This window comes from Conger conger, chromosome 5, assembly GCF_963514075.1.
Source record: "Conger conger chromosome 5, fConCon1.1, whole genome shotgun sequence".
Classification (NCBI taxonomy): Eukaryota; Metazoa; Chordata; class Actinopteri; order Anguilliformes; family Congridae; genus Conger; species Conger conger.
Genome location: NC_083764.1, coordinates 10,962,142 through 10,989,257, shown reverse-complemented (window position 1 = coordinate 10,989,257; position 27,116 = coordinate 10,962,142). Strand labels below are relative to the sequence as shown.

The 27,116-nt window shown below is 48.6% G+C and overlaps 1 protein-coding gene across 4 annotated transcripts in view; it reads right to left on the bottom strand.

The window, feature by feature from the left end:
• Positions 1-27,116, bottom strand: part of hivep2a (HIVEP zinc finger 2a) — a 76,742-nt gene that overhangs the window by 18,368 nt on the left and 31,258 nt on the right. For 3 of the 4 annotated variants that reach the window (XM_061242839.1, XM_061242840.1, XM_061242841.1), the window contains one exon: positions 3,717-3,858. The gene's annotated coding sequence lies outside the window, so the exon portion shown is untranslated. Of the gene's footprint in view, positions 1-3,538; positions 3,619-3,716; positions 3,859-27,116 lie in introns of those variants that run through there. The other variant, XM_061242842.1, reaches the window with a different exon arrangement.

Here is a 27,116-nt window from a genome sequence, read left to right as displayed (position 1 = left end):
GAATGGTCCCGAGGGCTGGAGGGCCTCGAAACGCTGTCCTATATTCTGAGTAGATCGGAAGAAACAGAATGAGCGGGGAGGTATTTTTATCACCGTGGACTCATGTGTGTATATTGGTCTTGGAAAGAGAGTGTGTGCGTGGGACACATCCTACATCCAGCTCGAGACAGACTAGAGAGTGTGGGTGACAGGTTCTAGTGTGGGAGGAGAAAGTATGAATGCTTTTGGGTTATGATGCCAGAGAGTTGTATTATGAAAGGCTGTTGTTACGCAACATGGCTACCCGCGGCCCCGTTGGCATCGGCCAAGTAGAACAGCGGATCGACAAACTCAGAACGGTTCGTGAAGCGTTCGCTGTCGACACACCTGTTCAGACACATTAGCGTTCGCTGTCGACACACCTGTTCAGACACATTAGCGTTCGCTGGCTTGTTGGTGCACAAGCGGCCACAACGAGCGGATCACAGAACAGGACAATGGAAAATCCGCAAACTAAAAGTGGAAGTTGCAACATGACAAAAAGTTTTGGAAGCCAAGACTTCCTAAGAACCAGACAATGGGTCCCCGATATGACAGCCATGCCAGAAAGAGGAAGAAAAGGTGGCCTTTGTTTGTGCTTTGTTATGGTTTTGAGACATGGAATGATATTTAAAAACTCCTTAGCCTTCGTCTGGTCATACAGAATAATTAAAAATAGCCCGTCTTACACAGCTTTAAAATTGGACGCTGAAAAAAGTGATGTCATGTCTGATGGCATGACTGTTGACTCGGGCAAATGCCATCACACCACAGCGAACATTTACTATTCATCACGTAGTCCTAATTCCTCAAAAGGCTCCATGTCGCATACAAAATCGCTACAGGGTCACCCTAGTGACGCTTTGTTTGTTAGGTTTTTGAGCGTTTTTGCCATTATTGAAATGCACGTCCATTCCCCTGCGGGCGCTCCAAGGAATGCGAATCCCTTTGGCGTGCGTCCAGGGAGCATTAGTGCGTTGAGACGGGGACACATATCGTCCCCTCTGGAGGAGGCGAGCGCAGCGGCGGAATTCGGAATGAGCATCCCCAGAGGACCCGGAGATAAAGAGCCCCGAAGGCCCGAGGGGGGAGGTGGGCTGGAGAGAGGCGCAAGGCCCCCCCCCCCCCGTGACTGGGCTGGAAGATGAACGAGGCCCGGACTGTCTGTCTGCGGACTGTGGAAAGCCCTGATCGGGAACAGAAGGTGACATCATTTCCTAGGCAACCAGTCTGCTCTTTTTTTTCTCTGTCTTTTTTTTTTTTTTTTAATCGCTCTCCTCCACTGAAGGCCCAGTCTGCGCCGGGCTCCTGTAGTGCAGCCCTGGGGCGCTTCAGAGCCCCTCAGCGTGAGGTCGTGCCTGACGCAGACCCCTCGCCCGCAGTCCGGGCCCCGTCCCCAACCTGAGGTACGATTATCAGACGAGTGACCTGCAGGAGGCGGGGGGGAGGTAATGGAGGGAACGCCTCCACGCTTTTAGGAGACTGGGGCCAGTGAGACGGGTCGGAACAGGGGGAGGCAGCCTTGGCTCCATTACCGGGATGCCCGTGTAATTGAAAACGGCATCAACAAAACTCTTCTCCGGTGATAAAAACCTCCCTGAAACAAAAACAACTGCATTTTTCCAGGCAGGTGGGGGGGGGGGGGAGTTTCAAAAACCTTCCAGCGCACTCACGCACAATCTCCAGACTGTTGGGATTTCCTGAGAGGCAACGGGACAAGTATGCCAGCCGCTCTTGCCCGCTGCTACGCTCGAGAAGCCTGGCAGGGATAAGACCCAGGGCGGCAGGGCCAGCTAGGACCTTTCACTGAAAGTCCCAAACAATGCCCAGTCTCCAGCTTTTCCCGCTACACAGCTGCAGTTGTTTACTGTACCATGTTTCCATTTAGCACTGGAAGAAACATATCACATCCCCCTATATCGGGAAAGAAAGAGAATGGAGGGGGAAAAAGGGAAAAGGGAAAAAAAAAAGCCTTCATGTTGGTCTTAATTGTCTATGGAAAGACTGTCATATTTTCCACTGGGTAAGCTTGAAACCATTACTGCGCTAGCCTTCATTAAATTTTCCACAACATTTTGCAGAACCGTGAGGAAGCAGCTGCAGAAGCACTGATTAATTGTCTTTCTCACTGGTTAACCCACTTGCAACCGTAACCTTTCATTGACGCTATAACCGTTTATACATTTTCTTTTTTTTTCTAACTTCATGGACTATGGCAAACTTTATAAAAACATTAGAAGCGCGACCAGTTGTTAGCTTTTAAAACCATGTAACTTCAGGGAAAGGGCTGATTCCTCAGGACGTTTCAGCTGTGTCTACATTGGAAGAGGCTTTAAGACATGTTCAGGCCTGGAGGCAATGCACATGTACCAAAGCACCAAATGTAGCCCCTGACCAATACGCTATTTTAGAAACCTTCTGAATAGCAACCCACACACACACAAACGCACACACACACACACACACACATGTTATCTAACAGGGTTTTATGCAGTTCTGGCAAAAGCCAGTGGAACAGTACACCTCATAACTTCCAAGTATTTAACCACTGAAATTCCATAAAGAGAAGGTGCAAAACAAGAGGGAGACCATCTGGAGACCACGAGGGCTCGATCGGGAGAGGAAGAGCTTAAACATCTGCCGCTGACGGCCCCTGCTTCCCGCTCCTGCAGTCGAGCGAATAACCCGCTCTCGTCACTGTCCAAGGTTAACAGCTTTGGTTATGGCGGGTATAAGCAGGCAGGGCATCCACTGCCATAGTGTACATCTTTACAAAAAAAATCTGATTTGTTTTTTTGTTTAAATTATTAATGAAATATATGCTGGTGCTTTGGAGGGAAAATCTTATGCCTGCGAGAATCTTAAAAAAAAAACTGATTTGCAGTACTGGTTTAAATCAGCCTGAGCATTTGGAAATATGATGTAGTAATTCAAGCCATTAACCACCTAGGACATTAAAGTGGTTAACTACAACTGTGTGAAACTGATTTATAAAGAGTCGTTTGAGGATGTTGTTATATATTGTAATATTGAGAATAAGGTGTACAGGGAAGATACGTCTCCTGAGCGGGCTATTTCTGTTTCAGAAAACCACGCAATGTCATTCAGCGTGGGCAGCCTTTTGATGTAAGCACTCTAATACGAAGTGGAGCGCTCTTAGGCTTAAATTCATTCAGGTCTCCTTTCTGGTGTAACAACAGGACTGCTTGTTCAGGAATGACAAAGATGTCCCTGAGTAATGATACGAAAATCTCCTATGTCAGCATATCTCCGGAGGACCAGAGACACTACAAAGTGAAGACGTGCACTGATGCCTGTGACAGCAGCTAGCTGGAGGCACAGAGCCCCCCAAAAAATAAAGCAGTACAGCGTTTTTAAAAAGAGCTGACCAACTTCAAACCGAAACATGCTAAATATAAACGAACCCACAGAATGTGCCTGAGACAACATAAAAAAACTATGCGAAAGGTTTCTATCGCCGAAGACAATGGAATGTTTGGGCACACCACAAGCAACTAACCTGAGATGTTATCAGATATGACCTTTATCTGAGATCTGTCACCACCGTGCCCTGGTGGATGCTTCCCCCCGCCTACTCCTTCCACTCCACCGCCCTGCGTGTGTGATCAGCAGTGAGAGTGGCGCCCCCTTGAGGACTGACGTTTTTGAGTATGACGTGCGTGCCTACGTGAACTTACCAGCACGATCTGCCAGGCCCGATTCCTTGGGGATTTTGATGACACAAGTTGGTTTTTGCCGCCTTCCTGGGGCGTGCGGTGAGACACCCCAATCAATAATCAGAAAGACTGCTCGTCCTGGCCTCTGAGATGTTGCAGACCACTGGGGAGAAAGGCAAGGAGAAACACGTCAGCCAGAGAAGGAAAATAACTCCTAAATATAGGGTAGTGCTCGTGTCCGTAATCGATTGAAGCCTTTGTCATATTCATGAGCCAAACAGACGGAGAGAATCAGCCCCACCTGCCATGTCTGTCAGACCTGGAGAAGGAGCATCTGCCAAAACAACAGACCTTTGCAAAAAAACGGTCTGACTTGACAAAAAGGTAATTCGATGGAACATTTTCTGAGGACGTCATTGCTTCATCAGTGCATCGTCAGGCGAAAAAAAACTACAGTGTTACATAATGTGATCACTGAAAGCGATGAAAAGCCACAGGTCACAACCAGAAACCACAATTCAAAGCAACCCAGCCCATGCCCCTTTGTTCCACGTGCAATGCATTGTGGGTATGTCCACTGCCAGTAGAGGTTCCTGGTACCATCAAATTCACCCTCTTAATTCAGGAGAATATACAGTAGGAGAGCTTTCTTAAGCTTACTGTTGGTCTAGTGAGGGTATATTGCAGGTTGAGATGCAATAGTAGATACTGGGGTTCCTTGAAAAGGCTTAATTTTGAAAAAGCCCTTCGCTTTTCTATTTAACATATGACTCATTCAAACTTTGGTTATCCAATCAGTAAAATGTGTTGCTTTGTTCTTTGTCTGAATCGGGGTGGAAGGAGCCCTTCTGCATCGTGAAAAGCTGGTGAAGGAATAGCAGCATCCGTACGTTCGCCTTTCCTTAAGAAAAATGCCCACATAGGACTCGCCAGTCGGCGCCCATCTCGGATACAAAGCAGGTACCTTCCGACTCTCCCTCCCCTACGTTAGGTCAGATGGATGCTCTGCTTCACCAAGACAGCGTCTGACAAATTATACAAATCTTATCATCCTGCAAAAGGACAAGACATAATTATAATTAGGCTGGCTGATAATCTCACAAAGATTTCTTTAATCATCCCGAGAAAGTTCCGATGACAAACTACGGGCAATCCATAATTCCTACGTACTGACAATTCAGAGAAATTAAATTAGCAGAAACCCACAAGCCCCAGGCCACTGAATTGCAAGCACAGAACTTCTCCTCTCTCCTCTCCCTTCATACGAAGACATAACTCTCTCTACAGTGTCACTAGGACCCATCAATACTGCCAGATAAGACAGTATTTCTGGAAAAATAAAGCTTTCTCAGAGGCACAACAAATAACAATATTATACAAACCTTAATAATTAGAGAGAGGCTAGGTGTAAGTGCACTCATATTAGTGATAAGAAATGGTAAAAAAAAAATCAGCAAGAAACTAGCGCGAAGACCTACTCAAACGTGACACTTAGACGGTTGATGATTCATCCGTGTCTTTCTCAGAAAAGTGTAAAGATAGTCCACTCGCAAGTTTGCGAGAGCGAATTTCCACCCAATGGCAGGTGCAGCATCGCGGGAGGGAGGGGGTGGGGGGGGGTGGGGTGTCAGTCGTCACTTGGCAGCAGCGTCTATAAAGAGCACGGAGCAGACACAGACAGGCATTCTGATTCGACGCGCAGCTGAGTGGTGCTGAGGATATGTTGCATAAGGCTCCCCAGAGCATCATGCCTGTCCATGTGTCCTCTTCCCTCCTCTCCTGAGTTCTCGCTTTCGCCCGTCCGCCTGTCTGTCCGCCCGCCCGCCCGCCTGCCAGAACAGCCCAGGTCAGGAGCGCTGCTCACAACCAACCAGACCCGGCACAGGAGACAAACTTCCCCAGCAACCATGGCAATTTTCAACACACAGCCAGGAAACGGGCCCCGGAACCTGTATAAGGGCAATTATCTTCTTTAAATGGATTCATCTGAATAAATAAAAAAAACTCATCTGAATAAAAGGCATGAGGAGGATGCCAAATTGCATCCTTCCTTCTGAAACGTTCTGAACATACACAAGTGATGAATCTATTTCAAAGGAAGCTGAAAACGATTACCAGTCACGAACACTGTAGGTACTTTGATCCACAGCCACGTTCTTATTTTTACTCTTATTGTTATTAATGCCATTTACACCTTTTCAAAATTCTTTTCATCACGTGTTTATCAGTGGTCAACTCCTCAGCTGCCACCACGCCCATCGTGCCTCACGCACTCACCCCCCACAGTGGACGGGGACGGAGGTGTTTAGTGCATTGTGGGAACATCTGATGGGCGCATTTGTACAGAGCACGATTTGGAATTTGGCCAGTGCTCCAGAGGGAACCCCCCTCCTCCTCCTCTTTGTGATAAGTGCTATGGGATCTTTAATGACCGCAGTGAGTTAGGGCCTTGGTTTAATGTCTCATCAGCAAGAAGGGGTCCCTCACAGCAGAGACGCACCTTTACTGCACTGGGTAATGTGTTCAACAGCAAGAACGTCCACCGTAGTGACGTATGAACAGTAATCAGTAATCACCCTAATGGCATACGTGTAGGAGCAATGTGCTGCAAGACCATTGTTTCTCAGATCATTTCGGTGTGATATGTGGCTTCTCTGAGGGTCAGAAGGACCTTCCACACTGCAAAAACCAAAAAGAAGAACTTAAGAATTTAAGTCTTACATCTATATTACATTACATTATTGCCATTTGCCAGACGCTCTTAACCAGAGTGACGTACAACAAAGTGCATACCCATAATCAGGGACAAGTGCGGTAAAAGACCCTAGAGGGAAGTACACATTCAAGTGCTGTGTTTAGACTTCAAATCTTATTTCTGTTACTGTTTGGCAAAATAAGAAAAAAAATATTGCCAATGAGGTAATCTTTACACATTTTAATATCTGCCAGTGGGGTTAGAAAATGTCAAGCAAACAATAACTTAAAATAAGTTCATACTTTCTATGTGAGAGAATACAATGAGATATTAAGTCATATTACAACACTAATCCACTTAATCCAATAAGCACTGCGTGTCTCACAGGTTTTCTGTATGTTTGTTTTCTTTTAGAATATCAAGAACTACTGAACTAAATTTACAAAACATGAACATCAGAACCCTACTGTAGAAACTGGAGGATGAGAGCTTACGATGAACAGCAAACCGATGAGTAGACGTGACATACCATAAGGAATAGATTCAGTTTGATCCTGGAGGCGATATTGAGAGGAGCTGGACAGTAATAGCGTCTGGACAATACTGTTCCTTACAATACAGACTTTATATGCACCCTGGGCTCGGTTAGAGAGAACCCAGCACACAAACCTCCACTATAAATCACCAATGCTGCGTACCATCCAAGTGCTGAAATAAAACACCTGAGGTGGACTTTTTTTGGGAAGAAAACGCTCTTTATTTTGACAGTAGCTCAAGACAGGTTGCTATACAGGCAGTCTGTGCCAGTGACGCGGGTGTCCGTTTCTTGCGGAGAACGCAGTTTCGCTCATGGGAAATGTAGTTATTATTAGCCTGAAACCACATTCTGATTAAGCATGCTGAATATAGCTTTGTCCTCAGCAAATAATATTCAACATTTTTCCACCCATTATTAGCGAATATCCATGAAGAACCTGCTAATCCCAGTAGCACAAGTAGGCACTAGTCATCACAGTGTAGGAAAGGAAAATCTATAAATCAAAATGCGGGATGACATTTCTTGGTTCGGATAAATCAACTTTTTAGTTACAACATTAACTGTATACGCAATAAATCACTATACACATTTTACATTAGATAATTACATTGCTTTTCTGGTTGGAGCAATGTATGAAAGTGGCAATAATTTATATAGTTTAACTATAGCTACTATATCATGTTTAGCTCATAATCCCTACCTCTCTACTTACATGGCTGCACATTAAGACTTATTATTCCATACATTACAGAAAGTATATCAGTAAAATATGCACTTGTTCCACAGCACTCATTTTATGCAGAAGTACTGTCGAAGGGAAAATCCTGTCACGCTCTTTACGTATGTAGGTTTCTCAGTGCATTCCCACTGGTCGAACCACAAAGACCATCTTAGGCAACGTCTAAACACTGTTTTCAATTTTGGTACTGAGGAAATGATCAATTATTTCAGTTCAAGAAGTGGAAAGACTTACTGAGAAATGGAGCAAGACCGGGTTTTCCACAGGATTGCATAAGTATCGCCATAACAACACAAATGTGTACAGACATATTTATATTACCGTAAAATATACTGCAGTACTGTAATATTGCAGGATGAATGCAGTGAATATATTGCTGTCCAGTGCTTTATGTGTATGGGCCATGTATCATGAAGAAATGCACTGCAAAAAAGATCTGTCTTAACATATGTTTTTTGAATTTTCATCTTGCAATGAAACTTGAAAATCTTAGAAAAGTAGAAAATATTAGCTTGTTTCAAGTTACCGACTGCTTGACAAGTGACATTTTCCTGAAGTGATTCAACGGTCCCCTGGCAATATTTTGCCTTATTTAGCAAAAAGTATTAAAAATAAGAATTTAAGCCTAATATAAAACTAAAATACTCTATTATTTTCTTGTTTTTTATTGCAGTGTATGCCCTGTTTGTTCTGTCCTCTCCTTTCAGATTTGACCCACTGAAGACGGGCAGTAGGGCCCACATTCCTCACTATTCAGCTGATGAAAATTTCATGGCAGGTAATAGAGTAAAGTTAGCCAGATCATCTGAAGTGGCAAAGGAAGCGAAATGTATCACGCCTTAAGAGCGCCTGGGGCCAGCTGGTCTGTCAGTGCCCAACGCCTGCTCCCGTGCCAGGCAGGAAACCATGGGAACAGACGACCGGCCTGTCAGGTGCATCTGCTCTGCGCTCGACATTTCGCCCGCCCGGGCGAGAGGCGCAGCCCTCCAAACGCTACCTGACTCTCCGACGCTAGTATCCGTCCCAGCCTGCCGCCCACTCGTGCTTAAGTTCACACCGCGGAAACCGGGCGGCCGGCTCCGTCACAGAGCCCCAATGGCGTCGGGTCCAGTCGGGTCCTCGTGCCAGCAGCGCGGTTCTTCCACTTAAAGGTGCGAGGTGGCCTGCACAGTGCCCACGTATAAATCCGGGGACACCAAAAAAAGAAGCCCCCCTCCGTGCTGCCATCCATCCCCTGACTGCAGGCGGGCGTCAACAGCAGCCCCTAGCTCGCAAGGGGCCGGAACATCGCCTTCTTAAATATTTCTCATTTCAAAAAGTCTTACATAATTAATACGAGTCTACTTAATAAATACGCCTAAACTCATCGTCTTTTTTACGCCCCTGCTTTAATTAGGCCCTTGGCTTCAGGCTGCATATAAAGACAATGCAATTACCTTACATTTAATGGGGAGGCTTAAAAAATTTATGGAAGGAAACCGAATAGTACATTTTGAAAAATGATGCAATCGATAGGGGGGAAGGGGAAAGATTTTTGGCGGTTTCTGATAAATTATCCAAGACCAAAAAAGCCATTTGCTTTGTACCATTGCATGTTTCAGCAACAAACAAACTGTAGCTCTCCTCATTCTCTAGCTGTACTGGCTGAAGCATGTGTACACACACACACACTCATACACTCATACACTCATACACACACACACACACACACACGCAGACACACACACATGCACACAGACACACACACTCACACACCCACACACACACATACACATACTCACGCACACATAGACACACTCACACACACACACTCATACATGCACACACACACACTCACACATACACACACACACACACTCACACACACATACACACAAACACACACTCACACACACACGCATACTCACACACACTCATACACACATGTACTCACACACACACTCACACACTCACACACACTCACACACACTTTGGATCGAGCAGCCTAATGGAAATAGCAGTGCTGACAGATGAGTACATCAGTGTGGAATCCAGTGAATAGCTGTGGTCATGACATCAGCATCCAGCTTTTTTATTGTTTTGTTGGTGACTGTTCCCCCGATGGGGCCGAGGTCGAGAGTCGTGTTACCCTTCACGAGTCCGGGAAATCGCCTGAGTGGATTTCCTGACCGGGGCTGCCACATTTTATTCGAATTATCCCAATATTTCACTCGATATGCGAAGAAGAAACACAAAGAGAGACGGCTCCCATCACGCGCACCTTATAAAACAATGGCCGCAGATCTTCAGAGACCCAGACCCAGACATAGCTCCAGAAGAGACCTGGAACGGCGCGTTCGACGCGGGGAGGGACAGATGCGAAGAACAGCTCCGAGTTCCTTGGATCATTGCTACGGAGTCTTTTTTTTTGGGGGGGGGGGGGTCAGTCAGTCAGGAGAGCAGCTGCTTCTGCCCTGGCCTGGCGACGCTGGGTCATGTGACCGGCGCCATGGGGTCCTCGCTTTTTCCCACAAGCGCAGAATCAAAATACGAGGAAATGAGACGTGAGCTCCTCTCCCCGCGCGCCTTCTGAAAAACGCACAGAAACAAAGCAGTGATTACCCCGGCCGCCTGGCTCGCTCTTCCTCAGCCTCTCCGTGTTTATTTATAAATAACCGTTCGACGGGGAGGGGAGGGGGCAGCGCTTACTGCGTACTGTACAGCAGGTGCGCGCTACGTTCGGCAGCGTTTGGGGAAACAGGATTTTTCGAGGGGAGCAAATATGAGTCACATGCCCATTAATCACACGTTACACTGGCGGTGTGATTCCAGCGCTTGCCGCTTCCTGACTGCGATAACCGGGTGTAATTTCCCAGCCCCTCCCCTGCCGCTACGTCTTCCTCGGACACGGTCCGCGGCCGGCGTCCTCTGGCCCTCCGTGGGAAACGGCAGGCGAGAGTGGAGAGGAGTGATAACCATGGCAACGAGTCGCCGAAGGTTCCCGCCGCGGCTCCCCGCTGCCTCTCTCAGCGGGTTTGCCGTGGGGAGGGGGGTGCGTCGGGGTTGCGGAGTTCAGCCGAGTTTGTGTGGGGCAGTGTGGCGTCCTCCCACTCTCCCTCTGTCTGTCGCTCCCTCATCTTCCAGAAAACCGCGATAGGGCTGTGAGTCTCGCCTTGCACAACCCAGAGTCGCACTGCGAAACCCGGCACGGCCAGGCTGTTCAACCCCTCTCTCTCTCTCTCTCTCTCTCTCACACTCTCTCACGCGCTTTCACACACATACTCACACACACACGTACACCCGTATACTGTACGCTGATGTACACATACACACACGCACACTCACTCACATACACTGCACTCACACATACACATACACTCACCACACACTCACACGGACACACATACTCTCACACACACACACACACACACACTCTCTTTCACACACACACGTACATTCACATACTGTACGCTGGTGTACACACCCACTCACACACGCACACACACACGTACACTCACATACTGTACGCTGGTGTACACATACACACACACACACACACACACACACACACCCCTCCCCGTTCCATGTAGTTTTTGGATTTTTAAAAAGCACTGAGGCCCAGGAGCGGGATTTCTGTTGCGCTAAAGTGCAGTCCTGTCAGCTGAAATGGGAGCTTTATGGTTTGGGTAATTGTAAGGGTCAGGCGGTACAACAACAGCGCATACCAGGTCCTGGATGACACCCCCCGCCCCCGCGCCCCACCGCATTCTCCCATTTTCAAACCGTCCCTCTGGAAACCCGTCGACTGACAGCGGGGTGAGAACTGCAGGGGCCGCAGACATCCAGACATATAAACACCCCGTGGAAAAGACCAGTGCGGCCAGCCGGGGCATGAATTAGCATGTTATGCGCTCTTTTTTTAAACTCGCCGTAAATGAGGCCGACCCCTAACCACCTCACCCGAGCCGGAATTAGCACACAAAGGCTAACCTCCGACGCAGCTGCTACAAAAACGACCAGCTCGCTCCCTCACGCGGGCCCTGACCTCCGACCCCCCTCGCGTCCGCGGACGGCGGCCATTACGGCTCAGGGGCCGCGGTCGCGAGGCAGGTTAAACCAGGTCAGCGGTCGGCGCTGATGCGCGCCCGTGTCGTACGCGCAGGGCTCCATTATCCCGGGTGACAAGATCTGGTTTTGAGAAAGGGCAGGTATGCGATGGCCTATTCACGCAGGTGCCACGCTGACACGACAGGTATTCATTACCTGTGCCACCCTTAATCTCACCCAAATAACTGGAAAAGCGAGGGCCATCTTAATGCGCCGTATCCATTCAGAAGAAAGGCTTAGTCAAAAGAGCTGGGCCGAGGCCAAGCCATTGTGCTTTACTGTGTTTTATAACCTCTCACCACGCTGACAACACCTAACAACATACAGTATAAACACAGGCTGTTTTCCTGACCGAACAAACACCTTTGTGTAGTAATAATAATAAATATAATAATAATAAATGTTATAATAAAACATATTAATATAATAATAATAATAATAATAATAATAATAATAATAAAAATAATAATAATAATAATAATAATAATACAAATAATAATAATAGTCAACTGTTATAATCAAGAGTTGATCATAATAATAATCATAATATAATACATATACATATATTAATTATAATACTAAATAATAATTAAATTAAAAAATTGTAGATGAGAATTGAGATACAGTAGTTGGTGCATAAGCACAATGTACTATGTTGCATTGACCATATACAAACAAATGAGACTCGAAGAAAAATGGCTAAAATAAACAGCCACGCAATTCCAAATATTCATACAGTAACACAAATACATCTGAGTGATCACCACTGCTCTGCGTGTTGCACAACAAAGAAAAAAGATAAGAATTTCTTATTCACAGTTCACGCTGAGTTTACGACCAGCACAGTGTAACTCTCTGGAGTTTCTCTTCACTGTATGCCCCAGCGCTGGCTGATGTAACCTCACATTTATAACTTCCCTGCAGGTCAAAGGGCAGCACAGATGAGGTGAGAAGCACTTTCTGTTTTGCTCATTGATAAGAACCATGGGAGCGGTCGTGTTGTAAAGAGCTTCAGCGCTAACCGCTGACACGCTGCAATGCCATTGGCCGGGCCGAGTCGTTTTTGTGACTAGGCTCTCTCGGCTCTGAATCCAGAAGGATATGTTTGACCCGTACCGTAGTTTAGAGAAGCTATAAATCAAAGCCTTTACACCATGCGTGAAACCAGTCTGTGTCTGTTTAACAACTGTTTTAATCTTGTAATGAGACATCTTATGTCCCTATGGTAGTTTGTTTTAAGTTGCTTTTTTGCTTGACAAGTTATATCATCTCACAACTGGCAAATACTGAAATTAATAAAAGTGTCTCACGTCATTAGTAATCTTTTTGTCTTACTTATAGTAGAAATAAGATTTTAAGTCTGAATGTAAGAATAAACTCATTTTTTGGTTTCTGCAGTGCATGCAGAAGTGTTCCAGGCCAGTCTGGTCGGACTGAATTGTTGAATTGTTGATGTTGTTTGGCTGTTCTGGGCCCTGGAGGGTGACATCATTATAGCAGAGTCAGGGTTCCCCGTGGGCTCCTAACACACAGTACACTGCGAGATGAGGGAAGGACTTTATCCAGGCCCGGAGCTGCCTGTCCACTGCAAAAAATGTCTTAACAAGCATTTTAGTCTTGTAATAAGACTCATTTTGTCTCTGAAGTAGAAAATATTAGCTTGTTTTAAATTACTGTTGGCTTGACAAGTAACATTTTCTCACCCCATTGGCAATATTTTTGTCTCAATTTAAATGGTTGGAATTTCTATAGCGCCTTTACACATAGCGCTGTACAATTGATGCTCCCCATTCACCCATTCATTCACTCATTCACACACACACTCACACACCAATGGGGATTGTCTGCCTTGCAAGGCACCAGCCAGTCTGAATATAAGACTAAAATACTTTTTTGTTTTTTTTGCAGTGTCCTTTCATGAGCCTGCACTAAAAGCCTGAGACAACATCTGAAACTGTCGGATGTGCAGAGGAACATTTGGGTCAGCCACCACTCGTAGCAGGATCAGGACGCTGGCACAAACTAACGCCAGCCATTCCACCCTTGAATATGGGAGCGCATCGGGGCGGGAGCGAAACGGCCTCCGATGACCCGAGGTTAATCATTCAGACGGGGCGTGCCGTTCCCCTTTCGCCCGGGAGTGAGAAGGGGGCAGACCCCAGGAGAGGAAACCCTCCTCACTGGTCAGCGGAGGGAAGGGGTGGGGACCCAGACAGGCCCCACAATGCCGCTGGGGTCAGGCAGATGGATAAGGACCTGCAGTGGGCCAAGGCACACTTCTTACGCGGTGGCGGATGTTGGCTTTTCCAGACGAGCATGTGCAGCACGCTCCGGAACAGCAGCCCGTTTGAAACTGAGCGCAGAAACACACTTGGCTCCATAGATAACATTTTTTTTTTTTGACTGAGCAGAAAATAAATCTTCTCTCTTTATAGAGAAGCATGAAAACAATTTGACCACGCCGAACATTTTTGTGCAATTTCGGACCGATGTGTGTAATTTGCTTATGGCCACCACCTCCTGGAATTTGTCAAAAAGACAAGAGGGTTTTCTCTCCTCCCAGATGGGGGGGGGGGGGGGGGGCGGAGCTTACCACAGCTGTGAGAGGCAGCCAATGAAGGCTTCCTTCCAGACAACAACAAGCAGTATAAACAGTCCTTTCCAACCAGAGTTCCACAGCTTGTGCTTAGCGAAGCCATTGTAATCGTATTTTAACTTTGTATTGCTGTATTTCTCAGTTTGTTCAACTCGAGAGATTACATTGAAGTACTAAACTGCATTCACATGTCACATGGTTTCCCAATTTTTTTATGTTTGCGCTTTGGTTACATTATTATTAAAGCGGAGTAAACACGCAATTGAAGTTCTACAAAAGTTAGTCTTGTACATCATTTCCTATTAGATAGAATGAGAATTTGGGTGTTCACAGTTTACCATCCCTAAGCTTTAGTACTATCCACAAAAATGCTTTTAGTGCCCCGCAACGCAAGCAATTAAGTGGCAATACAACGCATCATTGTAGAGCCGAAATGAAGACATTTTTCCAGTTCTACCTCACTTGTGAATGTTGACATTTGCCTTATATGGCTACTGCTACAGTATATACACTGTACTATTTTCTAGCTTGTTTTCATTGGCTAAAAAAGATCAGTATTTTCACCTCTATGTTGCCAAGACAGAATGAAACAGAAAACAGAGGCGAGGTTCAGAGCCGATCGCCACAACTCGACTCAGTGTGCGCAAAGCTTCCCCAATATGCATGTTATTTTAGGAATTAAAGCCACAGGCAGCGATGAAGCCCTTTTGTCTCTTTATCTAAATGCATCTTGCCTCTTGGGTCTGCAGGGACTGAAAAAAAAGGGTGGCGAAGGACAATTTCCGTATCCCTACGAGCCGGTATTGTGACTCTGAGGAAACACTCCTGCCAGAAAGACCATGAGAAATATTATTATACTCTCGAGAGCAATGAATCGAGTACTACTCTTCAATGAAAAGAAAATACAGCCCCGGTAGACTGCCAATTGTGGCCGTAATGTGATTTTTACTCGCTGGTCCGTATCCCCCGGCAACGGCGCTTCTCCGTGTGTGTCGGGGCGCGCTAGCAACGCGGAGCCGGCGTCAAGGAAGTGGTCACAAGAGGCGTCGTCGCAAGCTCGAAAGCAAGACGGTCGCGACCGGGGGAGCCAATAAGGAAGAGAGAGCGGAGAAGAACCTACTCAGTTTCCCTTCGGAGGAGAGATAAGAGGGGAAGGAGGAGGGGGGGGGAGTTTCATTCATGTTTATAAAACAACAGGGGCTCGACGCTGACACCTCCCAGGATAGCATAGGGTTTCCTGGCCCGGAGACACAGGCCCAGGGGGCGTCAATAAACACACCGGCAGAGGTGGAAAACGTATAGTACGGTTCCACCGAAGGAAAGTGACTCAAATTCCACCCCAGCTCACTCAACAACAACATGCTCCCTGACACAGAGGGAAGCTGGGCTGGAACCTCGCTATGAGCGGAGATTACCCACGGAACAGAGGCAAACGGCACAAAAGCTTTTTTTATTGTTTTCGTCTTCTCTCTATCTGTCTTTCATTCCCTCCGAAACAGATTTTTTTCCAAGTCACAAGCCGTCAGTTCGCCCTGCCAAGGGAAGGGGAAAATGAAGTGACTCGTTTTCTTTTTCCACGTCTGTCATAACACGTCGAATCCGTTCTGCGGAAAAGTTCATTAAGAAAGGCCCTTTGAGGTGGCCGGCGCTCGACTTTTCCGCCCAGAAGACGACAGCCATCACAGAGACCGCACCGACGGCTCACACAGTTCCGTTTATTTTTCTCTCTCTCTCTTAACCCGAGAAGATAAAACTCCTCGAAGCTCAACGAGAACGTGCCGGATAATTGTTTTTCCGTCTCGTGACGAACCCTGCGGCCCGCTACGCCTTCCCGGCGCTTCCCACGAGACACCGCTTCCACGGTGCTTTTCAGCTCTCCCCGGCGCTCTGAAACATGTGTGGCAAGAAAGGTGGGAGGAAGGAAAACAGATTTGAGCCCAATTATAAACCCCCTCATCTGATTAACGAGCTCATGATGGCAGGCGCACAAACGAGGCCTGTATGGAAGGGCCTGCTTCCTCCGCGAGAGCCAGCGCAGGTGTTCCACAAGCTTCGTCATCGAGCGAGGCTCATTTCATAACGGAGAGGAGAGGGGCCTCTGGCATCAGCCATTCACCATGTACCAACTGCACAACTACCCAATGCTACTGTGGACTCCTGATACTTATACATATAACTGGTAGCTTATTCAATATTTAATACAAATACATAATTTTGTTAAAATTGTATAATAAATAATATAAAAATGGTTTGGCTGACGCTTTTATCCAAAGTGGCTTGTGACAGTTGACTAGACTAAGCAGGGGACAATCCTCCCCAGGTGCAATGTAAGTGCCTTACTCAAGGTGTGTGTATCTTATTGTGGCTACACTGGGGCATGAACCACCAACTTTCCAGGTCCCAGTCAATAGGCTTCATAGCTCATGAAGTAAAAAAACTATTTTAACTTTTTTTTTAAATGGAAATTGAAGTCAAAATGTAAAAATGAATCAAATGAGTGCATTTAAATATAAGGTTGGCTATGTGGCACATCAGGGCAATCTCAACCTTTAAATAAGAATCCCCCCACCACACACACACACACACACACACACACTTTCCCAGCTCATTTAAAAAAAAACAATAATAAATAATAAATTAAAATAATGAGTGGGGCTGTAACGTGCCACAATGCGGCTGGGTACCCAGCAGAAAAGCCTTTGTTTGAGTATGAGCGATGACCTGAGCATCCTGCCTCCCCGCTCTCACTCAGCCCCCCGCGGTGCCGTATCCGATCGCGAGAATCAAACATGGCCGCCTCTCTGCGCCACACCAAACCGCTTCCGTACCCAGCTGGTCCCCCCTCATTAAAGCCGTGTTGTTTTTCCCAGCCGGTTCTGCCCCGCCAAATGCTAATGCCTTTTAAACGGCGCGAGTTGCACATGGACGCGTCACCCCCGACGTCTTCCTGTCCTGTCTCCGTTTGAGGCGGGAGGCTCGTGTGAATGGCCTCTAATTCGCCGCTTTATTCGGCCCCAGATTTATGGTGATGGTCCCGGGCTTGCCAGGATCCCGGTCTTGTCTCTGAGAACATCTTGAGATAAGCCCTGCTCAGTATGTAAGCACTGGGACACTTGGGCTGTGAGAATTTCAACTAGCGTGATGGTATACCTTAGGCTTTACAGAGAGCTCCTCATAAAATGAGAAATGAACTGTAAAACATGTGGATCACAAATACATTCTAATATGTGATTAGAATATCATCGGAAGCACATTCCAATATGTCATCATTATGTTCTCTCCTGAACATTCTAATGCTGATGTTCTAGAACACTGACTGTTAAAATAGCAACGGAGTTCTAGAACATTGACTGTTATAATAGCAGTGGAGTTCTAGAACACTGACTGTTAGAATGTCGAGAGAACATTCCATTCTCCAAAGGGTTAAAAAGCCTTCCGCTCAAACAGACAGGCGGATGCTCCGCTCGGTGTGTGTTCAGCAGTGGTGCTGAGGAGTGAGGAGATGTGCTCTGACAGCGCTTACGTAACGGCAGCAGCTGCTGTCTCAGAGGGACACAGAGGCTCTGCAGACCACTGTCCCCAGGGAGACTAGAGTCGCCACAGCCTCCCACCGAGAGCCCTCTCATCATCCGCAGTGTGTGTGTGTGTGTGTCTGCATGTGTGTTTGTGTGTGTGTGAGTATGTGTGTGTGTGCTTGTGCATATGTGTATGTGTGAGAGAGTGTATGTGTGCATGTATGTGTGTGTGTGTGTGTGTGTGAGTGTGCACATGCTTAGGTGTGTGTGTGCATGTGAGATGCTTGTACATACGTGTGTGCCTATGTGTGTGTGTGTGTCTGTATGTCCCTGTGTGTCTAAATGTGTGTGGGCATGTGTGTATGTGTGTGTATGTGTGTGTGTGTGTGTGTGTGTTGTGCGCATGTGTGCGTGCTTGTGTGTGTGTATATGTGTGTGCCTATATGTGTGTGTCTATCTGTCCCTGGCTGTCTAAATGTGTGTGGCCATGTGTGCATGTGTATATGGAAGAGTGAACAAATAGGGGTCAAAAGGGTGGGGGCCAAGGGGGAGACAAACATCAACAAATAAACAAACCACATAATCGAGTGTGCCTGAGCTGTTTTTATCCCCAAGACGGAGTAGGGAAAATATGCAGCTAGCCCTTTCCCTCCTCTCTGGCTGTGGAATCTGGCTCCGCTGTAGCCAAGATCCTGAGACAGGGAGGGCCTGTCACCACAGGGCATGGACACCTCCCGCTAGGTGTGACTAAAACCCCCTTTCAGGGACCCAGCAGTGCAACAAGTACCAATCCTTACTGTCCTGAAGGGCCCCATTACAGTGGCACCAGGGGTAAGACAAATCCCCTGGTGAGCCATCCCCTGGTTCATCTGGAAGTGGCACAGTTCCTGTTAGCATGTCAACACTTGTCTGGACACTGAGGGGTACAGGTAGAGGTGTTTTCTGATCCAGGGATATTCGGGGAACCCCTGCACTGACCTGGTGATATAGTGTTCTGGTTTAAGATCCCCGGTGTGTATCTGGGCCTGTGTATCTGAGTTATTATGACACAACCATACAGCACCACTGAATTTTAAGAAGCTGTTTAAAGAAAGTGGATCTAAATATATGGGGCAGCCTGTAGCCTAGCTAAGGTACATGACTGGGACCTGGAAGATTGATGGTTCAAGCCCTATGGCCAAGATAAAAATCCACACAACTGTTGGGCACTTGAGCAAGGCCCTAAACCCCACATTGCTCTTGAGCTGAGTCTAATCAACTGCAAGTCGCTTTGGATAAACGATTCCACTAAATAACTGCAATAATTGTAGATTTTGGTAAATGTGTTATGGTCTGTGTTCCCTGATCTCACAACATAGCAAGAGGCAATACTGTCAACACGGCCTGCATTGTAAGTTCTCCATTACAGCCGTCGTGATTTAAGTCGCTTTCCTGGGACTGCCACAGAAGGACCATCCATCACAGGCAGGACCAAGCAGCGATATAACTGAAGGTCCATTGTTGCAGTTTCCACATCCCTTCTTGGTAAAGAACATTTTGTTCATACGGCATAAGGGTCCAGAACACATCCTCAGATAACACTCCAATATAAGTTTACAGAATACAGTTTCCCATGGGCTTTTAACTGTTCTAAGGAGATATTTCCCTCAAATTTAATTTTGTATTTTTCATTCGGCCTAGTTTTTTTTTTTTTAGGTGCCACCACCTGACATAAATAGTAAAATACTGAGAATAAAACTGCAAATCAATTTTAACAGCCACCTCAAAAAAACCAGTGCGGGCGGGGATTTTTTTTTCTCGCCGTGAAAAATACACGCATTTATCTTTCAAGGTGACATTTCACCTTGAGCTGCAAACACCACCGACAGACTTTGGAAAGGGGGTGAGGGGGGGGGGGGGGGGGCTGAATAAAGAGGTGGAGGCATACCAAAGCAGCGGGGTTTTATACTACAGTTAAAGTGGCCGTGGAGGGAGCCACCTCCAGACGTCTGGACAGAGGGCCTCTTTCCAGGCCTGAGCTTCGAGGCCAGGAATGCAGAAACACTCGGGCTGACGTCCCCCGAGGCCGGAGCTCCTACTTTCATATAAAATTGATAATGGGATGTGTACACAGCGGGAATGGAAAATCGGAGGTGCGTTACGAGGTTGCCACATTCCGACTGCTCCCTGGGCCAGGCACGAATGCCCAACATCTGCTGGAGGACCTCGAGGGGAAGGCTGGGAGGCTGGGTGTTTATGTGTGTGTGTGTGTGTGTGTGTGAGTGTGTGTGAGTGTGTGTGTGTGTGTGTGTGTGTGTGTAAGAGTGAGTGTGTGTGTGTGAGTGTGTGTGTGTGTGTGTGTGAGTGTGTGTGTGTGTGTGTGTGTGTGTGTGTGTGAGTGTGTGTGTGTGTGTGTGTGTGTGTGTGCGTGAGTGTGTGTGTGTGTGAGTGTGTCGATGTGTGTGTGTGTGTGTATGTGTGTTTGTATGTATACAGTACTGTATGTGTATGTGTGTACCTGTGTATTTGTGTGTGTGCTTGTGTTTATGTGTTTGTGTGTGTGTTCATGCCCATGCTCATGTTTATGTGTGTGTCTGTGTGTGTTTGTATATAAGTATGTGTGTTTGTGTGTATTTATGTGTGAGTGAGTGTGTCTGTGTGCGTATGGGTGTATGTGTGTGTGTGTGTGTGTGTGTGTGTGTGTCCATACCCCATCTGTGCATACACGTGTGTGTACACATTCTGTGAGCACATCACATGTGTGTGCGCCCACACCGCTGTAGTATCCTTGCAAGTGACACATGCCTGTTTATTTATTGAGTGTTTCATGGAAGGGAAGTCAAACTCAGACAGGGTTTTGTAGGCACGGCTTCCAGGCAGACTGCTTACAAATTCTTTAAAGCGTCTCGTCATTCTAAATCCACACCATGAGCCGTGGACCAAAACTGTCGACAGCACATCATCATGCTCGCGCTGCGCCTAAAGGAATACCCCTACGATCCGTCTCGGATTCTCGCACTAAGGCGCCCTCTCTCTGAGCGGGAGCTTAAAGAATTTAACATCTCTGCCGGCTGACCGCTGCAGCTTCACAAAGGTGTCGACCTGAAGGCAAAAAACATTGTATGCGGAGATTCCGTGACACGTGCTGTTTTCTTTTTTATATGCCGTAAACATGAATAAAAGCAGCTCTCAGCCTCCGGAAACCAGTTAACATTTTCCCCCCGAGCACGAGGAGAGCAGAAAATGGAACTTCCACATTGCTCCTGGTTTCCCCGGGTCCTGTAACCGAGGTTCAAGTAGGTCAAGTCAGCAAGTCAGCCCTCTCTACTGAGAACACAGCTTCGACATTTTATAAATTGTCAACTGATCGCAAATTTCCCTGCTCAACGACACGCACTGCTTCTGCCATCGGAATGTATCTTGTTAAGCAGTTTCCAATGGTGACAGACAAAAACAGAAAAACTAAATACAAACACGACTTCCCAGCCCAACTATCACATCCTACTGTTACTGTTTAGGTCTTTACACAGTGAAAAGAGTCGGTGTTGTCACAGTAATCTATTAATAGTCGATTAACGACTACATTAGTCCATGCGGATTCATGGAACCTTATTGTGAAGTGTTCCCGAATATCATAATCACATGTTTTTGATCTCACACCTTAAAGGTCTGCACACAGTTGATGGTGAGAGGTTGTCTTCAGCATCCCTCTCCTTTCACCTCAGATCTGCCCTGTTCCCCGACCCGTATCACCCCGTGCAGCTCTGGGCCCTGAGTGTGCAGTTCTGGGCCCTGTGTGTGCAGCTCTGGGCCCTGTGTGTGCAGCTCTGGGCCCTGTGTGTGCAGTTCTGGGCCCTGTGTGTGCAGCTCTGGGCCCTGTGTGTGTTGCTCTGGGACCTGTGTGTGCAGTTCTGGGCCCTGTGTGTGTTGCTCTGGGCCCTGTGTGTGTTGTTCTGGGGCCTGTGTGTGCAGTTCTGGGCCCTGTGTGTGCAGTTCTGGGCCCTATGTGTGCAGCTCTGGGACCTGTGTGTGCAGCTCTGGGCCCTGTGTGTGTTGCTCTGGGACCTGTGTGTGCAGTTCTGGGCCCTGTGTGTGCAGTTCTGGGCCCTGTGTGTGCAGCTCTGGGCCCTGTGTGTGCACACGTGGAGTCTGGGCAATGGAGCACCTCTGTTGTCTCTCTGTGGGCCAGCACACATTCCTCTCTCACGGCCTCTGAGCGTGGCCAGAGGCTCTAACTCATGAAGGCCCACTGCACTAAAAATATCTCCCCATCCTGCACTGTTCACGCCTGCCTCACTGACACTGCAGCTGCCTCTCTGTTCAACGATCTTTTCCCCTTCTCTCTCTCTTTCTCCCATTCCCTCTCCCTCTATCTTTCTCCCTCTGTCCCTCCCTCCTCCCCCTCTCCCTCCCCCCTCTCTCATTCTATCTCCCGGTCCCTTGCCTTCCCTTTCTATCTCACTCTCTCTCTTTCTCTCCCTCCAGCACCCTCTTCTTTTCTCTCCCCCTCCCTCTCCTTCTTTCACCTCTCTCCCTCTACCTTTCCCTCTCTCTCTCCTGCTCCTTCTCCCTCTATCCCACTCTGCCCCCTGCCCTCTCTCACTCCTGCTCCCTCTCCCTCTCCCTCTCTCTTTCGTTCTCTCTCTCTTTCTCTTCACTTAGTATTGCCTCTTAGTATTGCCTCTGTTTGCCCAAGGTTCCAGTGCCCCCAGGCCTTTCCATAAACATGCGGGAGATGCACTTTCTTTTTGCTGTTCACTCTCTCAAATTCAGTGTAAAAAACAAGACGTCAATGACTATATAACTAAACAATGTAGCTTTTTTAAAAACAGCAAGAAACCTTGGTCCATGCTAAGCCATTCGGGAGGGACGTAAGGGGTAAATTCAGGGCACATCGAGTCCTGCTATGAGTACTGCCACTGAGCCACTTTTGATTTAGGGCAGGAATAGCTTTCACCACATATAACCCACCTCCCTGCTGTCAGGCGAAGTCTGTCCCCTGTTCGTGCGGATTTGGGATCCGTGTGGAAAGAGGCTGGCTCAGGGACTGGGGTAGAGGGGGGGGACAGGTGGAACAAAAGCCCCACGCAGGCCTGGCCTTCGTCAAACCCCGACCGCATCCGCCCTCCCGTCGCCCTCCCGCGTCACGTCCAGCGCCAACCGCCCATCTGCCGACGGAGCGGCCACCCCAGGCCTGGCGCTTTTCGGGCCCCGCGCCCAGCGCTCTGTTTCCTGTCCGTTTCCGCACGCGTCGGGCCTGGCAGAGGGCCTCGGCGGCGTTGCCGTTGGCACCGGAGGCCCTTCCTGCCGCTGCCTCGCTGGCGGGGCAGAATTAATGACCGCGGACGACCGCTGCGAGGCCTCCCCGGCCAAGCCCGGTGACGAACGACCGCTCCTGCGTCAGCCGGGCCCACCAAAAAAGGGATGGAACTTCCATCCTGGAGGGAGAGACTGCGCACGGGACGCTGCGGGCGTCGAGCGTGCGACCTCCTTCCAGGTCACCTCCTGTACCGGCTCACGTGGAGGAGAGACGGGGGAGCAAAGTGCTGAAAAAAACGCAGTCTGGGCCAAAAACCTTTACTTAAAATTCACTTTGTCTGGTATTTTATCTTCCTTTCCCAGCTGTTTTTGCGATAAAAACACTTCCTCGTTTGGCCCTCGACAGGTAGGATAGAACCGGAACTGATTGGAAATATAGCCCACTGGAACACTGTGTTCCTGAGAGAAGGATGAGCAAGAAGAGCCCCTCCAGCCCCCTCTCTCTCTCTCTCTCACTCTCCCCCTCTCTCTCACGGTCTCTGACGTGTCCGTTGCGAACAGTAGGCCTGTTCCTCCCCTGACAGAGCCAGCTTAGCGCACAGCTACCTGTGGAGGAGGAAGAGGCTGGCAGAGAGGGGCTCACGCTCGGCAGAAGCCAGCTGCCAGGGTCTCCTCCTGCCAGGGCGAACAGACGGCGTCGAGGGCTTAGGCCCGCGGAGCCGTGCGCAGGAACCACGCGACACAGGCACGCTGGAAGCCCTCCGGCACCCGGGCACCTGGCCTCCACAGCACACTGCCACTGGCAGGGAGCAACCTTTCCTGAAGGAGACCTCACTAGCTAGCCAGCAAACAGAAACAAAATGGCATCGCAACGTTGCTGCCACGTAGCGGCAAATGTTATAACATTGACAAAACACTGCAGTTACGTTGTGAGAAAAATGTTGTGTTAGCTGGATTGGCACGGGCAGGCGGGATCAACCTTTCCTGTTGGAGGCCTTGCATGCCTCACTGTGTGCCATGGTAGCATAGCCAGCCAGCTAACAGAAATAAAATGGCATCACAATGTTGCTGCCACGTAGTGGCTAATGTTATAACATTGACAAAAAATTGGAGTTACATTGCGAGAACCTTTGGTGTTGGCTGGGTTTGTCTGCGCTGCCATTTTACCTTCAGGGTCGTACTCAAACGCAGGCTTCGGTTGCTATGATGTCATAACTTCAATTATTCTTCAAAGCGCGCCTGTTTTGAGGCGACGCTCCTTGGCACGGCCTATAAAGGCGGGTTTGCGTAGTTGTAGATCACAGGGACCTAATCTCACCAACCGAGGTGCCTTTAGAGTACACCGCCTTCCTGTCAGTTCACAGCTCGCGTTCTCATAACCAGCACTCGAGCCGGCTTCTGGGAAGAGCAGGGGCAGTGTGAGGTTGGCACAAACACCGTACGCCCAGTCAGAGCCCATATGCGCTCCACCGACAGGAAGCCACTGCTGGGAAATGCCAGCAGTACCAGGGGCTAACATAGGATGAACAGACCGAGCCCCAAAATCCAGGGCTGAAGCCCCCCTATCAGAGTATCAGTATGCTTTAGCGGGGAGATGAAAGATAACGCATCCCCAGCGACCAGAACGCCTCACCCACCTGGATATTAGAAGCGTTCTTTTTAACAGAATGCTTTCAGGTTTTTTTTGGCTCGCTGTTCCCCCTGTTTTTATGAGTGGAAATTTCTGCTTACCCCGCAGGATATAGTCCCAGAGGTCCGACGGAGGAGGGAGAAAGATGAAAAAAGAGAGAAGGAGAAATGAATCAGCAGCCGCGCACCGATGGAAGAACCTGACCGTGACAGCTCAAAAAATCTGAGTCGGTTATCCCTCCCCTGAAAGGGACAGTTCTGGTCGAGCGTTTGCGAGGTGAGGTCACCGTGATCGGCACGGGAGAGAAACGCATTCCAGACCGTCAGACAATGCACAGAAGGGCAGAAATGACGAGGGCTGAGAGGGGTCCCCAAAATCTGCCGTTTCCACCACATGTACTGTAAACCCCCTTAACTCAGGCTATTAGAATGCATCAAAACATGGAGGGATAGACAAGCTAGGAACGGTTTCTTACAACATAAGGAAATAGTGTCCAGACAGAGGGACACACACACACACACACACACATACATACATACATACAAACATACACATACGCAAGCGGACACACACCTAGGAATCAAATAACAAAACAGAAAACAACAAATAAGGAATGCAGCATCGAAACCTGCTCACAATTACTGGCCAGATCCACTGCCAAAAAATTCACCGATGAAGCGGGATTGCAGCCCCACTGTAAGAATACCACTGTAGTGAGGGCCCCTGTGTGGTGTTACAGAGGAACTTTGAGTCTCCAAGACGGGAACTCGCCTCCCACCTATGTCAGCCTGACCACCAGTATGTTTAGGGGCCACAAGTATGCAGGGGCCACAAGTGCTTTAGGGGATAGGAGTGTGCAGAGGCTTTCTCCGTGACCCATCACCAAAGGGGAATAACCCAACAGCAGGAAGACCAGAACTCGTGAGTCAAGCGGAGACGCAACGCAAACATGCCCTCGTGGACGAGAACCGAGGCAACAACAAACTCTGTTTCCAGCTTAGCTTTCTTCCCATAAGAGCAGAGAGCCTTCATGGAAAAAAAACAGCGCGTGGGGGCAAAGGGGAAGGCTTGCGCACCGAGCAGCCCGAAAGGAAACGTCCTAAACTCACGATATCCCGGCGAGCGGCGACAACACATACATTATAAATCGTCTGAGAATTTGTGAATGGAAAATGGTTTAGTACACTTGGCATGGGAACAAGCCCTCATTCCACAGCTATCACACAGGGATGTTACGGCCCTCTTTGCAGACACCGGGATGAGGAAATAAAAAAGTAAATAAAAAGGATGAATTCAGCTGACTTGGCCAGCCAGCGTGCGTCAGGGTAGGTAGGTGATAAAAGTCAGAGCTCAGGGAGCTAATTTCAAGGTCATCCTAATCTCACTCCCGGGTTCCCTAGCGAGACAGGCGGAGGGGTGATATTATAAATGCGCGGTGGCAGTGCGATAAGCTTCTCAGAAACAATGTGCACCTTTGAACCGGAGGGCACCGACACGCGGGAGTGCAAGGGGCTGGAACCTGCAGAGATCTCCCTGCCTTATCAACGGGACCTTCCTTCAGACAACAAGTTATTCTAGCGCGATAGTGCCGCGTGAAACCCGAAACACAGCAGTCCCATTAAACAGCCTCTCTCTCTCTCTCTCCCTGGGGACCAAGGTAATGTTATTCCAAATATGCAGGGGGCTCCTGTCAGAGGAGGCTGAGTAGTGGTGGTGGTGGCGGTGGGGGGGGGGGGGGTGCGGGAGAGTGCAGGGGTGTCCCTCCATAAATTTAGGGAAATAGGAACCCTGTCTAATCTGGTTTAACCGAGGCAAGGAGCCAGCAGCAGGCTTCCTGCAGAAGTGTTTCGCCCGCCGGCCGGTCAGACACAACAAAGCTCCTGAACTGCTCTGCCCAGACTCTCAACCGCTCGGCACAACATCCAGAACGCTCGACAACCTGAGCCGCTCCAGAGCGCACGGCAACGGGGGCCACCTGCTCGCCGGAAACAGCAGAGCGGCGGAAGACAGGGGGGGGGCGCAGGAGCAGGTTATGTCACCGTTTCCCGTCTTATCTGCCGCTACGGAAACGGCTGCCAGAGCCGGGCGAGCAGCCCGTGCCTCTGACAGGCGAGACACAGCCTCGCAACCCCCCGGCGGCTGCGCTCGGGGAGAGAGAGGAGCCGCTCCGAGGACCCCGAGCCTGCTGCCACGGCAACGCGCCGCGAAGCGCACCGTCCGCGCGAGAAGCCCCCCGGCCGCGGTACCCCGTTCCGCCGCTGACAGGCGGCCAGCCTTGCCCCGCAGTCAGTTTACAAACACGGCGAGGAGGAAATAACCTTTCAGCAACAACACCGAGAGGAGGAGAAGGAGAGGGGGGTGAAAAAAAATAACGTCTGTCTACT